This window comes from Cervus elaphus, chromosome 33, assembly GCF_910594005.1.
Source record: "Cervus elaphus chromosome 33, mCerEla1.1, whole genome shotgun sequence".
In the NCBI taxonomy this organism is placed as follows: Eukaryota; Metazoa; Chordata; class Mammalia; order Artiodactyla; family Cervidae; genus Cervus; species Cervus elaphus.
The window spans coordinates 47,552,869-47,565,782 of record NC_057847.1 but is presented as its reverse complement, the minus strand read 5'-3'; the positions used below and the strand labels follow the sequence as shown (position 1 = coordinate 47,565,782).

The window sequence follows — 12,914 nt, the reverse complement described above, 5'->3', positions numbered from 1 at the left end:
GTTTCCATTGTTTCCGCATCTATTTGCCATGAAGTGATGGGACCAGATGCCATGATCTTAGTTTTCTGAATGTTGAGCTTTAAGCCAACTTGTTGACTCTCCTCTTTCACTTTCATCAAGAGGCTTTTTAGTTCTTCTTCACTTTCTGCCATGAGGGTGGTGTCATCTGCATATCTAAGGTTATTGTTATTTCTCCCAACACTCTTGATTCCAGCTTGTGCTTCTTCCAGTCCAGCATTTCTCATGATGTACTCTGCATATAAGTTAAATAAGCAGGGTGACAATATACAGCCTTGACGTACTCCTTTCCCGATTTGGAACCAGACTGTTGTTCCATGTCCTGTTCTAACTGTTGCTCCTTGACCTGCATACAGATTTCTCAAGAGGCAGGTCAGGTGGTCTGGTATTCCCATCTCATGAAGAATTTTCCAGAGTTTGTTGTGATCCCCACAGTCAAAGGCTTTGGCATAGTCAATAAAGCAGAAGTAGATGTTTTTCTGGAACTCTTACTTTTTCAATGATCCAATGGATGTAGGCAATTTGATCTCTGGTTCCTTTGCCTTTCTAAATCCAGCCTGAACATCTGGAAGTTCATGGTTCACATACTGTTGAAGCCTGGCTTGAATGTTGGTAGAAGGAACTGATTTCAAAGCACATGAGGATTTTTTGAGATGTGTCAAGTATGTGATTTTATATTTTTCAAAACTTAATTAACTATACTTCTGGAGGGTAAAACTTTGGTTGTGAAAATTATATAACCATAAACTTGAGATAAAAAATAAACCTTTAGATGATAGAGTTAATATTACTGCCTTTAATTTCTAGATAAGTAACCTGAGGCTAAAAAATTTAACTGGTCTGCTAAAAACCACGGCGGGATGGGGGTTGGGGAAGTGTCAGAGGCGGGGCTTCAAACCACTGAACTTCCATCTCAAGCTTGTTCAGCATATTGTTTTTACCTCATACAAGCAAGCACTTTTATGACTGTTTCTCATCAACAGTGTAGTATAAAAAAGACTTAGACGTTTAGCATAAAAAAGACTTAGACGTATTGGTCATTCCAAGGGGTCACATCAAGTCCATTAAGTCAATATGGAAAAGTTATCAAAGTTGAACAAATCAGATTTCTAGCTCAACGTAAAAAGGAAAAAATCTACTTAAACAATGAGAACTTCCTGAAAACGGGTTCCTTGTTGATAGTGTCTGGGTAAAAGTCAACAGGCCAGGAAAGTAGAGCACGGGAGATGTTTGAAGAATTTTAAGAATAGTGTGCTGTTGCAGTTGCTGGCTTCTAAATGCCCAGTCATCACACCTGCTCTGTTGAGGTGGAAGACATGTATTGCACCTAACAATGTGAAGTAAGTCCTAAGGCTTGTGAGTGTTACAAAGAGGAAAACATTTATCTGCTAGTCTGAAGATGTATGGTAATATGGTAAAATATGTTTATTCCAACAGAAAAGAACTGTATATGTGATGTATTCTGAAAGCAATACACAACATAGCTGAGTTAAAAACACTTCTTTACAAATCCCATATAAGTGAAAATAAAGACCATTATCTTTTCAATCAACAATGTAAAACACTTTGCGCAAACTGTGATACACATTAAGAAAAACCTACAGATAATATCTACTGATTAAAATTAAGCTAATTTAATTAAAGACTGAATATAATTCTTCATCTTACCTTTTATGGATTTAAAATTAAACTGTTACGTTAGGGTGATGGGATTAGGTGATTTGAGCCTATTTGGTATGATTGTAAAGTATTTTAATTTTAAAGCCTTGAGGATAAAGAAATGCAGCTAATTGCTGTGTGCACAAAAATAGCAGTAAACATCTACCCGGCTGGGAGTCAATTAAAGCCCCTGAATTCAAGGGCAGAATTTAGCCCAGATCATTTCAAAATAACAACATCCTCCCTTATAATTATACGATCAATGACAGACAAGATAACTAGTATATCTAGTAATCAAGGTAACAGCTTTTGCAGATCTAATTAGAGCATATTCTGTTAGTTGGAATATATGCCAAAGGTGTTAAACTAATCTTCTGTACTTAAAGATGATGCGAAATCTTAGGAAAGTAATATGTATAATCTGTATTCCTCACTTCATAAACAGTAAGAGGCAATGAATAAATCAATACTACTGTTATTATAGTTTTAGAGCACAGTTAGGACAAAGCAGCTATCCTTTCAGGAAAAGCGTCAGTTTGAGTACCTAAAACTCAACTCTCTGTCTTGTACGGCCCTTTCAATTTTAACACTGCAGTGAGTACCAGAGACAAGTTCAGGATATTTACAAGTTAGTCTGTCACCAACCAAAATGTCTGTTAGTGGCAGCTTGGTCTCAAAATCACACAATCCTGGGTTGATATCCTTGTGATATACAGGCCTCTGCCAGCTCTCACGGTGGTCATCTGTTGCTTTTGCCTCTACTCTTTTCCTGAGTCACAGTGTCTTCATTTTCCTTTGAGAAGTCCTCCCATCCTGATAGCGTGCAGTCTTGGTGATGCTGTAAAATACACATTCTAATCTTCTCTGCCAGTCACTGGGTTCAAGACTAGAATGCTCAATACCTGTAAGCCATCCTTTGCAAGGTAGCGACATGTTCAGAGTTTGGAATGTGAACAAGGCCAGGTCAAAAAAAGACTCTCCCTGGTTGGATGTAATTGCTAGGTTGATGGTGGCCATTTTTTGCTACTAAGCCAGAATGCACATGAGAATTAGAAAGAAATTCTAATTTCTTTCAAAAGAAAGCAGAGCTGAGGATGTATATCAAAAGAAATATAGAGAGCTCCTATAACATTGTTTAAATCTCCGAATTCAGATATGTCTGACAGCCAGATTCACCCACTGAAATGTCTAGCAGTAAAATAAAAATATTTTCTGTTTGCTTAAATAAGCAACAACTGACACAACCTACCAAATATTTCTATGCTTTGGTGTCCTAACTTGTAAAATTGAACATAAAAGTTACTGTTTTACAAAATTACTGTAACTTAGACAATTGCTGCTTTACTCCATTTAATAACTGTAATGACTCTCTGTGAAGTGTTAATTTTATTTCCATTTTACCGATGAGGAAATTGATCTAAATGTTAAGTAATTTGCCAGAGGTAATGTGCTAGAGTAATCAGCATTAATTGATGTAAAATAATCTCAAAACTTCAGTGGCTTTACACAAAGTCCAGTTCTAACCCAAGGTTAAAGGAGCTCTCCTGCACAACTTTCTTCTAAGTGCTTTGCAGGGATCCAGGCTCCCTCCTTCCTGGGGCTCTGCTTTTCTATACTTTCAGTTTCACACTAGCCTCACTCAGCCAGCAGGTAGAGATGGTTGAGGTGTATAGAACATGGGGAAGGCAAACTAAATACACAGCTACCCCAACTCAGAAGTGATACATATAATTCTTGCTAAAATTTATTGGCTAAAATTATTCACAGGATACCATCTAACTTTAAGGAGTCATGTAGTCTCTCTGTTTGCTCAAATGAAACTTAAATGTAGTATTATCTGTACCATAATTATCACTGGTTAATAAGGGTGGAGCCTGGGTTTCAACCCAATCAAGCTGACTATTTAGCACAGGCCCTTAAGCACTATGCTGTGTTACAGTAATCTGTTGTCAGAACCTACTGAATGTGTGTGACAGGGCTAGGCATAAAGCAGATGTTTAATAAACTTAAGTTTTCTTCTGAGAAACAAAGAGAAAGAGAGAGAACAAGGGATGATGAAGGGAGGAAGAAAGGAAGACAAAGGAAATAAAAACTGGTTATAAATAAATTCTTTAGTGTTTCTTTTCTCTCTAAAAATCTTTAATTTGATAAGTAGGGATGGAAAGAAAATGATGAATCATATTTCTTAAATTATAATACTTCAGAAAAAGAAGGACAATGATAGCAAAAGTGAGACAACAGGAAAGGTTAAATGCAGACTGTCCCGTGTCCTAACTCAACCCATCCAGGCAACAACTCAAGAGGCAGAAACCACTGTGATGGTGTTGTGAGTGTCAATGGTACATTTTGATAGTCTTTGAGTTTTTGTATTTGCATGTATAATACAAATCACAAGCCACAAGGCTTCTCTGCATTTATGCCTGAAATTTTCTTCCTGTGAATTTTGTCCCAGCTGTCTGCCTCACCTGTCACAAGTCCATCAGGTTTTTTATTCAGCCTTTTTAACTTGCCACCTCCTTGCCTCATTGACTCTCATGAGCTCTCTGCTGGGGTCCATGCTACTTAGTGGGCAGAATCAGTGGGCAATATTGAAAATAGATAAAAGGATGGAAAACAATGCAATACTATTATCAATTTCTTCAAATATGAACTAGTCTTTTCCTAACACTCTCTCAGCATGAGAGACTGAGCTATACTTTTCAACAAGACCTTATGAAAGGTCCAAGGATAATAAATTAGCCTAAACTCCTATCAGACTCAGATCATTCTAGAGACTCTTCCTGGCCAGCTCTTCCTTTGTTTCCAGCATGGTATATATCACGTGCTAAAGAGCAGCTGACAACTTCCATCACCCGTACCCTCACTTTCCATCAGTACAAATGTTCTAGGCATCTCAGAGCTTCAGATCTTGGCCAATCTGCTTTCAAACCCTCAAGAGAAGGTAAATTACTTTTCTCCCTTCAATGGAAGGCCAACATGGAGGTCTTTATTCCCTGATTTCAGGCTAATAATTATTCTCTTCAGGGAAAAATCCTCCACTTACAAATGTGTGGGTTTTGACCCATGGCTCAAAAAACACAATTATACAGATACAGTAGTCTGAAATTAGAACATTTCCATTTGTTTATAATTTTTTTTTAAAAGAAGACTACATATGAGATACAACAGTTTGATCCATGGAAAGTTGCAACAAGCTTGCTTGAAAACCATGGATATATATTTGGCCAAAAGGTAAAAACACTAATTTCCTGACATGAATAACCTGTGTTTAATATGTTATGCCAACTCAATGGTACCTAACCCAGAGTCCCTGAACCTTAACATAGAGCTTGGCCTTTCCAAGATACTTACTCAAAATTCTAATGTATGAATAAATGAGCATACTTAATGGTAAGATTAGTATCTATTGAGATTACAAATTAATCATAATATGCAGTCCCAGTCTATGAAAACTCTCCTAGCTATTTTGTCTGAATAGGAAGTTTGGTTTACTGAGACCCACCTCCTAAAGATGTTACTGAGGATTATCAACAATTAACCATAAGTATTACTGCACTAGACACACAAATGACCATTACCTAAAGAGAAAATGTGATAACCTACATGAAATGGGCCAATTTCTCAGAAAACACAGTCTGCCAAAACTCACACAAGAAGAATTAGACAATGTGACAGGTCTATATCTGTTAAATAAATTGAATCAATAATAACCTTCTAAAACAGAAAACACCAGGCCAAAAACGAATTCATAAGTGAATTCTACTGAACATGTAAGTTAGAAATTACACCAATTCTCTACCATCTCTTTGATATGATAGAAGCAGAAGGGATACTTCCTAACTCATTTTATGAGGCTAGAACAACCCTAATACCGAACCAGACAAGTTCAGTCAGTTCAGTCACTCAGTTGTGTCTGACTCTTTGCCACCCCATGGACTGCAGCACGCCAGGCCTCCCTGTCCATCACCAACTCCCGGAGTTTACTCAAACTCATGTTCATTGAGTCAATGATGCCATCCAACCATCTCATCCTCTGTCATCCTCTTGTCCTCCTGCCTTCAATCTTTCCCGGCATCAGGGTCTTTTCAAATGAGTCAGTTCTTCACATCAGGTGATCAGAACCAGACAAAGAAATTACAAAAAAAAAAAAAAAGCTACAGACCAATATCTTTCATGAAAATAGATGTAAAACTTTTCAACAAACTATTAGCAAATAGAATCCAACAATGAGAAGAATTATATATCATGACTAAGTGGCATTTATCCAGGTATGCAGGTTGGTAGCATGTTTGAAAATCAACTAATGTTAATTTCTCATATCAAAGAAGAAGAAGAAAAATCAAATGATCATATCAATACATGTATAAAAAGCATTTGAAAAAATCTGACCCCTGTCATGATAAAAACACTCAGCAAATTAGAAAAAAAAAAAAACTTCTTCAACTTGATAAAGAACATTTGCAGAAAACCTACAGCTAATGTTATACTTAATAGTGAGAATCTATTAGAAGCCCTCTGTTGGAGACCTAAGGATGAAGGCAAAGATGTTCTCTCACATCACTCCCTTTTGATATTGTATTGAAAGTCTTAGATAATGAAATATAAGAAGAAAATAAAATAAAAGGTATATAGATTGGGTAAGGAAGAAATAAAACTGTCTTTGCTCACACATGACATGCTTGTCAAAGTAGAAAATCCAAAAGAATCAACAACAATAAACCTCATGGAACTAATAAGAAATTATACCCAGGTTGCAGGTACAAAGTTAATACACAAAGCAAATTTCTTGCCTATATACCAGTCCCAGCAATGAACAAGTAGAATTATTTAAAACACACCATTCACAGTAGCACTCCTAAATGTAAAACATCAAGCTATAAAACTCCTAGAAGACAACAGGCAGAGAACAAAGGCTTTTTAGGGCAGTAAAAATACTCTTTATGATACGGTAATGATGGATATAGGTTATTATACATTTATCCAAATCCATAAAATATACAACACACCAAGAGTGGATCCTAATGTATACTCTGAACTCTGGGTGATAATGGTGTGTTAATATAGGTTCATCACTTGTAACAAATGTACCCTTCTGGTTAGGGATCTTGATGAGGAGACAGCCTACACATGTATGGAGTCAGGGTCTATATGGGCATTCTGCACTTTCTGTTCAATTTTACTATGAACCTAAAACTGCTCTAACTAACAAGGACCCACTGTATGGCACAGGAAACTATACTCAATATTTTGAAATAACCTATAAGGGAAAAGAATCTGAAAAAATAGACACATGTGTATGTATAACTGAAATACTGCTGTGTACCTGAAATTAACACAATATTGTAAGTCAACCACACTTCAATAAAAAATTTAAAAACTGCTCTAAAAAGTAAGCTCTACTTTTTTAAGGGATATGCTTAGAATGCATTTAATTCAAATTTTTTGCAATCTTTGAAATTTTCCCATACGTCACAGAGAGTTTACTTTTTTGATTTTGGGTGTTACTGTATTTTAGTAATAATGAGCAAACAATAAAAATTTACATAAACCCAGTCCAAAAACAAATCCTTCTTACATGAGAAAGATTGTGTCCTTCACCACAATTCTTATATTCAACTTATCTCCAATAAGATATTCAGAACCCTAATCCATGACACTCCTACAAATACACACAGACACATACGTACACACAAGCTCAACTTGCCAGTGCCTACTCAATTTTTGCCATATTTTCCCATCAAAAGCAGTCTAGGAGGAGACCACCCATCGACCAAGAAGACAAGACTTCCCACTGAGCTGAATTCACCATTATGAGATGGCTGTCTGCAACGACAAGTAACACCGACTTTCAGAGAAACGTTACTTGCTGTGAATAAAAGTTGCTTTCTTGACTGATGATGCTTCACATCTAGAAATATAATCAATTTTTGGTCTATAATTTTATTTACTTGCTGTGTCTTTGTAATTAAGATTATGATAGCAAGTTTATGCTAGTTTCATAAAATAAGTTAGAAGTGTCCCCTGTTACCATGGTTTGTGAGATAAGTTGGGAAAGATTTGTATTTCTTCCTTAAATATTTGAAAGAATTCTTGTGAAGGGATCTAAGCCTGGAGGTCTCTTTGGGACAAATTTTTAATTATAGATTCAATTTCTTTAACAAATGTAGGGCTATCAACATTTTCTTTTTGTGTGTGTGTCAGTTATGTAGGTTGAGGTTTTCAAGGAATTTAAGCACTGCATAAAGTTATTCACAATATTTCATTATTAAGCACTACATTCTTACAGGATTTCTCATTACTGATACTGTTAATTCATCTCTTCTCCTCTTCCTCACTCTCTTGCTCCTCATCATCTTTGCAAGAATTTGTCAGTTTCATTATTCTATTCAAATAGTTAGCTCAGATTTATTGATTTTTCTCTTTTTTCCTTTTCTTTACTTGACTTCCCATTTATTGTTGTGCCCTTTTTTCTACTTATTTGGGTTTAATTTACTCTCTATTACCTTTGTAACTTGAATTTTTCTTCTTTTCTAATATAGGCATTTAGATATATAAAGTTTCCTCAAAGCTTTGCTGTAAATGCATCTCACATATTTTGATATTTTGGGTTTTTGTTTAAAATATTTTCTAATTTCACCTGTGATTTTATGATTCATGATTATTTCACAGTATGATACTTATCTCACAGGATACTACTTGTCTCTTAAGATGATCCCTTGTAGGCAGCACAGGATTTGGTTTTGCCTTTTTTAATCTTAATAATCTGTGCCTTTTAAGTTTTTAAATCATTTACATAGAATATGCAGGTCAGGAAGCAACAGTTAGAACTGGACATGGAACAACAGACTGGTTCCAAATAGGAAAAGGAGTATATCAAGGCTGTATATTGTCACCCTGCATATTTAACTTATACTCAGAGTACATCATGAGAAACACTGGGCTGGAGGAAGCACAAGGTGGAATCAAGATTGCCGGGAGAAATATTAATAACCTCAGATATGCAGATAACACCACACTTATGGCAGAAAGTGAAGAGGAACCAAAGAGCCTCTTGATGAAATTGAAAGAGGAGAGTGAAAAACTTGACTTAAAGCTCAACATTCAGAAAACTAAGATCATGGCATCTGGTGCCGTCACTTCATGGCAAATAGCTGGGGAAACAGTGGAAACAGTGGCTGACTTTATTTTGGGGGGCTCCAAAATCACTGCAGATGGTGATTGCAGCCATGAAATTAAAAGACACTTACTCCTTGGAAGGAAAATTATGACCAACCTAGGTAGCATTTTAAAAAGCAGAGACATTACTTTGTCAACAAAGGTCCATCTAGTCAAGGCTATGGTTTTTCCAGTGGTCTTGTATGGATGTGAGAGTTGGACTATAAAGAAAGCTGAGCCCCGAAGAATTGATGCTTTTGAATTGTTGTGTTGGAGAAGACTCTTGAGAGTCCTTTGGACTGCAAGGAGATCCAACCAGTCCATCCTAAAGGAGATCAGTCCTGGGTGTTCATTGGAAGGACGGATGCTGAAGCTGAAACTCCAATACTTTGGCCAATACTTTGATGCGAAGAGCTGGCTCATTTGAAAAGACCCTGATGCTGGGAAAGATTGAGGGAAGGAGGAGAAGGAGACGACAGAGGATGAGATGGTTAGATGGCATCACCGACACAATGGACATGGGTTTGGGTGGACTCCAGGAATTGGTGATGGACAGGGAGGCCTGGCATGCTGTGGTTCATGGGGTCGCAGAGTTGGACATGACTGAGTGACTGAATTGAACTGAACTGACATAGAATATAATATTAAGTTTTAAATTATTGATTCTTAATTATGATACCTTAAATTGTGCTTAAGACTACCACTATATTTGTTTTCTATACCTCTTGTCTGTTCTTGTTTCTTTTCCCTCGTTTCTTTTACTTCCTTTGGATAATTTTTTATTAATAGATTTTATCACTTCTACCGGTTCTTTAGCTATACTTCAGTGTCTTAATGTTTTAATGGATACTCACATGCTGGCCCTATGCTTCCTTAACTCATAATAATCAAACTTTACTTATTATTATACCCTTCACATATAGTGTAAGAAACCTGTAATAATACACTTCAGTTTACCTCTTTCCTGTCCTTTGTGCTGTTGTTGGGCTTCCCTGGTGGCTCAGAGGGTAAAGCATCTGCCTGTGATGCAGGAGACCCAGGTTCAATCCCTGGGTTGGGAAGATCCCCTGGAGAAGAAAATGGCAACCCACTCCAGTATTCTTGCTTGGAGAATCCCATGGACAGAGGAGCCTGGTGGGCTACAGTCCACAGGGTCACAAAGAGTCAGACACAACTAAGCAATTACACTACACTGCCATCATATATAGTATTTGTACATTAATTATATAACCTCAAATTAATTGAAATTATTTTTTATTTAAATTAATTGCCTGTTAATTTAATCATTCTTTATTTACCCACATATTTACTATTTCCACCACTCTTTATTCCTTCCTATAGATCCAAATTTCTGCATTTACATGATCCTTTAGCCTAAAGAACTTCTTTTAGCATGTCTGCTATGTGCGTCTATTGCCAACAAGTCTGTCAACTTCTGCTTATCTGAAAACATGTCTTCATATTTGAATGATTATTTCAACAATGCACATAATTATCATGACAATTCTTTTTCATTAAGTGCTTCAGAAATGGTATTCCATTATCTTCTGGCTTCCATTGTTTCTGATAACAAATTAGGCAAAATTTATATCATTGTTTCTCTATATGTAATGTGTGCTTATTCTCTTGCTGCTTTCAGTATTTTTCTCTATTGTTTTGGATTTCAGCAGATTGACAGTCATGTGCCTCTGTGTGTATGGTGTAAGGTGCTCATCTGATGAAAAGCATTTAATGAGCTTCTGATACCTGTGGGTCAATATTTTTAATTAAATTTGAAAAAAATGGACCATTATTTATTGAAATGTACTTTACATGACTTTCTTTTTCTTCTGGGATTCCCAATTGCTGTGGGTCTGCTCCTACTGACTACTGATTTTGGGTCACTTGTTTCTGCTTCTTTGTATGTTTCATATATTATGACTGAATTCCAAGCATTGTGAATAAAGAAATAACAGAGGCTTAAGATATGATTGGGGGGGGGGGCTTTATTTAATTTATTTTCTAGAGAATTTAAGCCCTTTCCTCTCTTTGGCATAGAGCACATAGATGATGATTTAGTTTAGGTTTTTTTTTTTCAAAAGTCAAGTTGAATTTTGGCTGAGCAGAGTGTTAATTAGATTAACTTCACCTTTGGTTAACCTTTTCTGATCCTTTCCACACTACCATTGCTCAGAACTGACTACTTGGTTCCTGATAGCATTTGAGCTAGATGGGGTAGGGGGTGGACCAAAGTTTCAAGTGGCTTTGGTCCATGTTTGGATTCAATATCCTATTCATTCCTGAATAACTCTAATAAAATGGCAAAAGGGGTTTTTGCAGATTAAGATTACCATTAAAATGACTTTGGTTAATCCTTGGGTTGAGAAGATTCCTTGGAGAAAGAAATGGCAACCCACTCCAATAATTTTGCCTGGAAAACTCCATGGACAGAGGATCCTCGTGGGCTACAGTCCACAGGGTCACAAAGAGTTGGAGATGACTGAGAACACATACGCACACACAATCAAAAAGAAAATCAAATTATCTAAGCGGACCTAACCTTATCACACGATCCCTTTAAAAGCAGAGTTTTCTCCTGTGAGTAGAGAGTAGCAAAGGAGGAAGTGAGGTGGATTTCAGGTATGAGAAGTTGAAACGAGGTTTCTGGTTTGAAGCTGAAAGGGGGTCACATGCAAAGGACCGAGGGCATCCTCTAGAAACTGAAAACGGCCCTCAACTGACAACTAGCAAGGCAGTGGGGACTTTGGGCCAAATAGTCACGGATAGCTTAATTCTGCCAACAAAATAAGCTTAGAATCCACCCCCTGAGTCTCCGAACAAAAACTCAGTTCCCCCAATATCTTGATTTTGGCCTTGTGAGAACCCTCAGCTTTGCCATTCTGAGCTTCCGACATTAGAGACCTTGAGCTAATAAATGGGTGTTGTTTTAAACTACTGAGTGTGCAGTAATTTTGTTATGGAGCATAGAGAACAAATATAGCCAAGACACAAACATGAGCTGCACTGTCAAAGCTAAAGGTAACTTTTGGTAATGACCATCTGCCTTGGTATCTGAATACATGCAGCACTAAAAATTCCACATTTCAGAAAATACTAATTTCTCTCTTTTACTATTCAAAACTCACCCAATAGAATGATCCCAAAAGTATTAAGACCATGTGTCATCTAAAAAAGTTTTCCCACAAACCTCTACCTGTTTTTCTTTATTCTGGCACATGTATATTTAAATTTATAATCACAAGCATAAATGTGTTAATAATCTAGAGCGACACTGTCTATTTAAATGGTATTAAAACCAGAGTAGTGGGAACTTCCCTTTAGTAGTTGGAGACACTAAAATTTGCCATGAAGCAGATAGGAAGACGGGATGTGAGCATCAACACCAGGTTTAACAAATGCATCTGGGCTACAGGAATAAGGAATGTCCCATACCGGATCTGTGTTCAGTTGTGTGGAAAATGTAATGAAGACAAAGATTCCCCAAACAAGCCCTACATGTTGGTTACCTAGAAGCCCGTCATCACCTTCAAATATCTTTAGTTAATGTGGATGAGAACTAACTGTTGATTGTCCAATAAAGTTATTGAACTGCCAAAAAAAAAAAAGAAACTGGTTCTTAGGGATAAAGTTGACATCTGCTAGTACATATGTATGTTTTACAGGTGTCTCAGCATTGTAAATTTAACATCTGCCTTCACTTGTGTTGAACAACTTTCTGGTTTTAGCTAAATTGTTTTAGAAGATCCTCATTGAAAACTCAAGAGTTATTTTTTTTAAAAAAAGATTTGAAAGCATGTTTTCATTTAGCATTAAGCTGTAGCATGTAAACAGTGGTCTGCAAAACACTGCGCTCTTCAACATCCTTGCTTCACATTTCTCTCTCCACCTAACTCTGTTCTCAGCCTGCCACCAAGACAGTCTAGTGATTATGGATAGTGATAAAGAAAACACTTGGGAGTCCAGCAGGTAAAAGCATAATTGACCGTTTGCTTATTAGCTGAGTAAATAACAGCATCTACTTATCTCAGTTTTCTCATCTAAGAAGAAAAATTTCCATGCTGAGCCATTATTTTAACAAAGTA

The 12,914-nt window shown here is 36.7% G+C and overlaps 1 non-coding gene across 1 annotated transcript; it reads left to right on the top strand.

The window, feature by feature from the left end:
- Positions 1–9,821: 9,821 nt before the first annotated feature.
- On the top strand, positions 9,822–9,893 carry TRNAH-GUG. The gene has a single exon. It is a non-coding gene; the product is annotated as a tRNA-His (tRNA).
- The last annotated feature ends 3,021 nt before the right edge of the window (positions 9,894–12,914 follow it).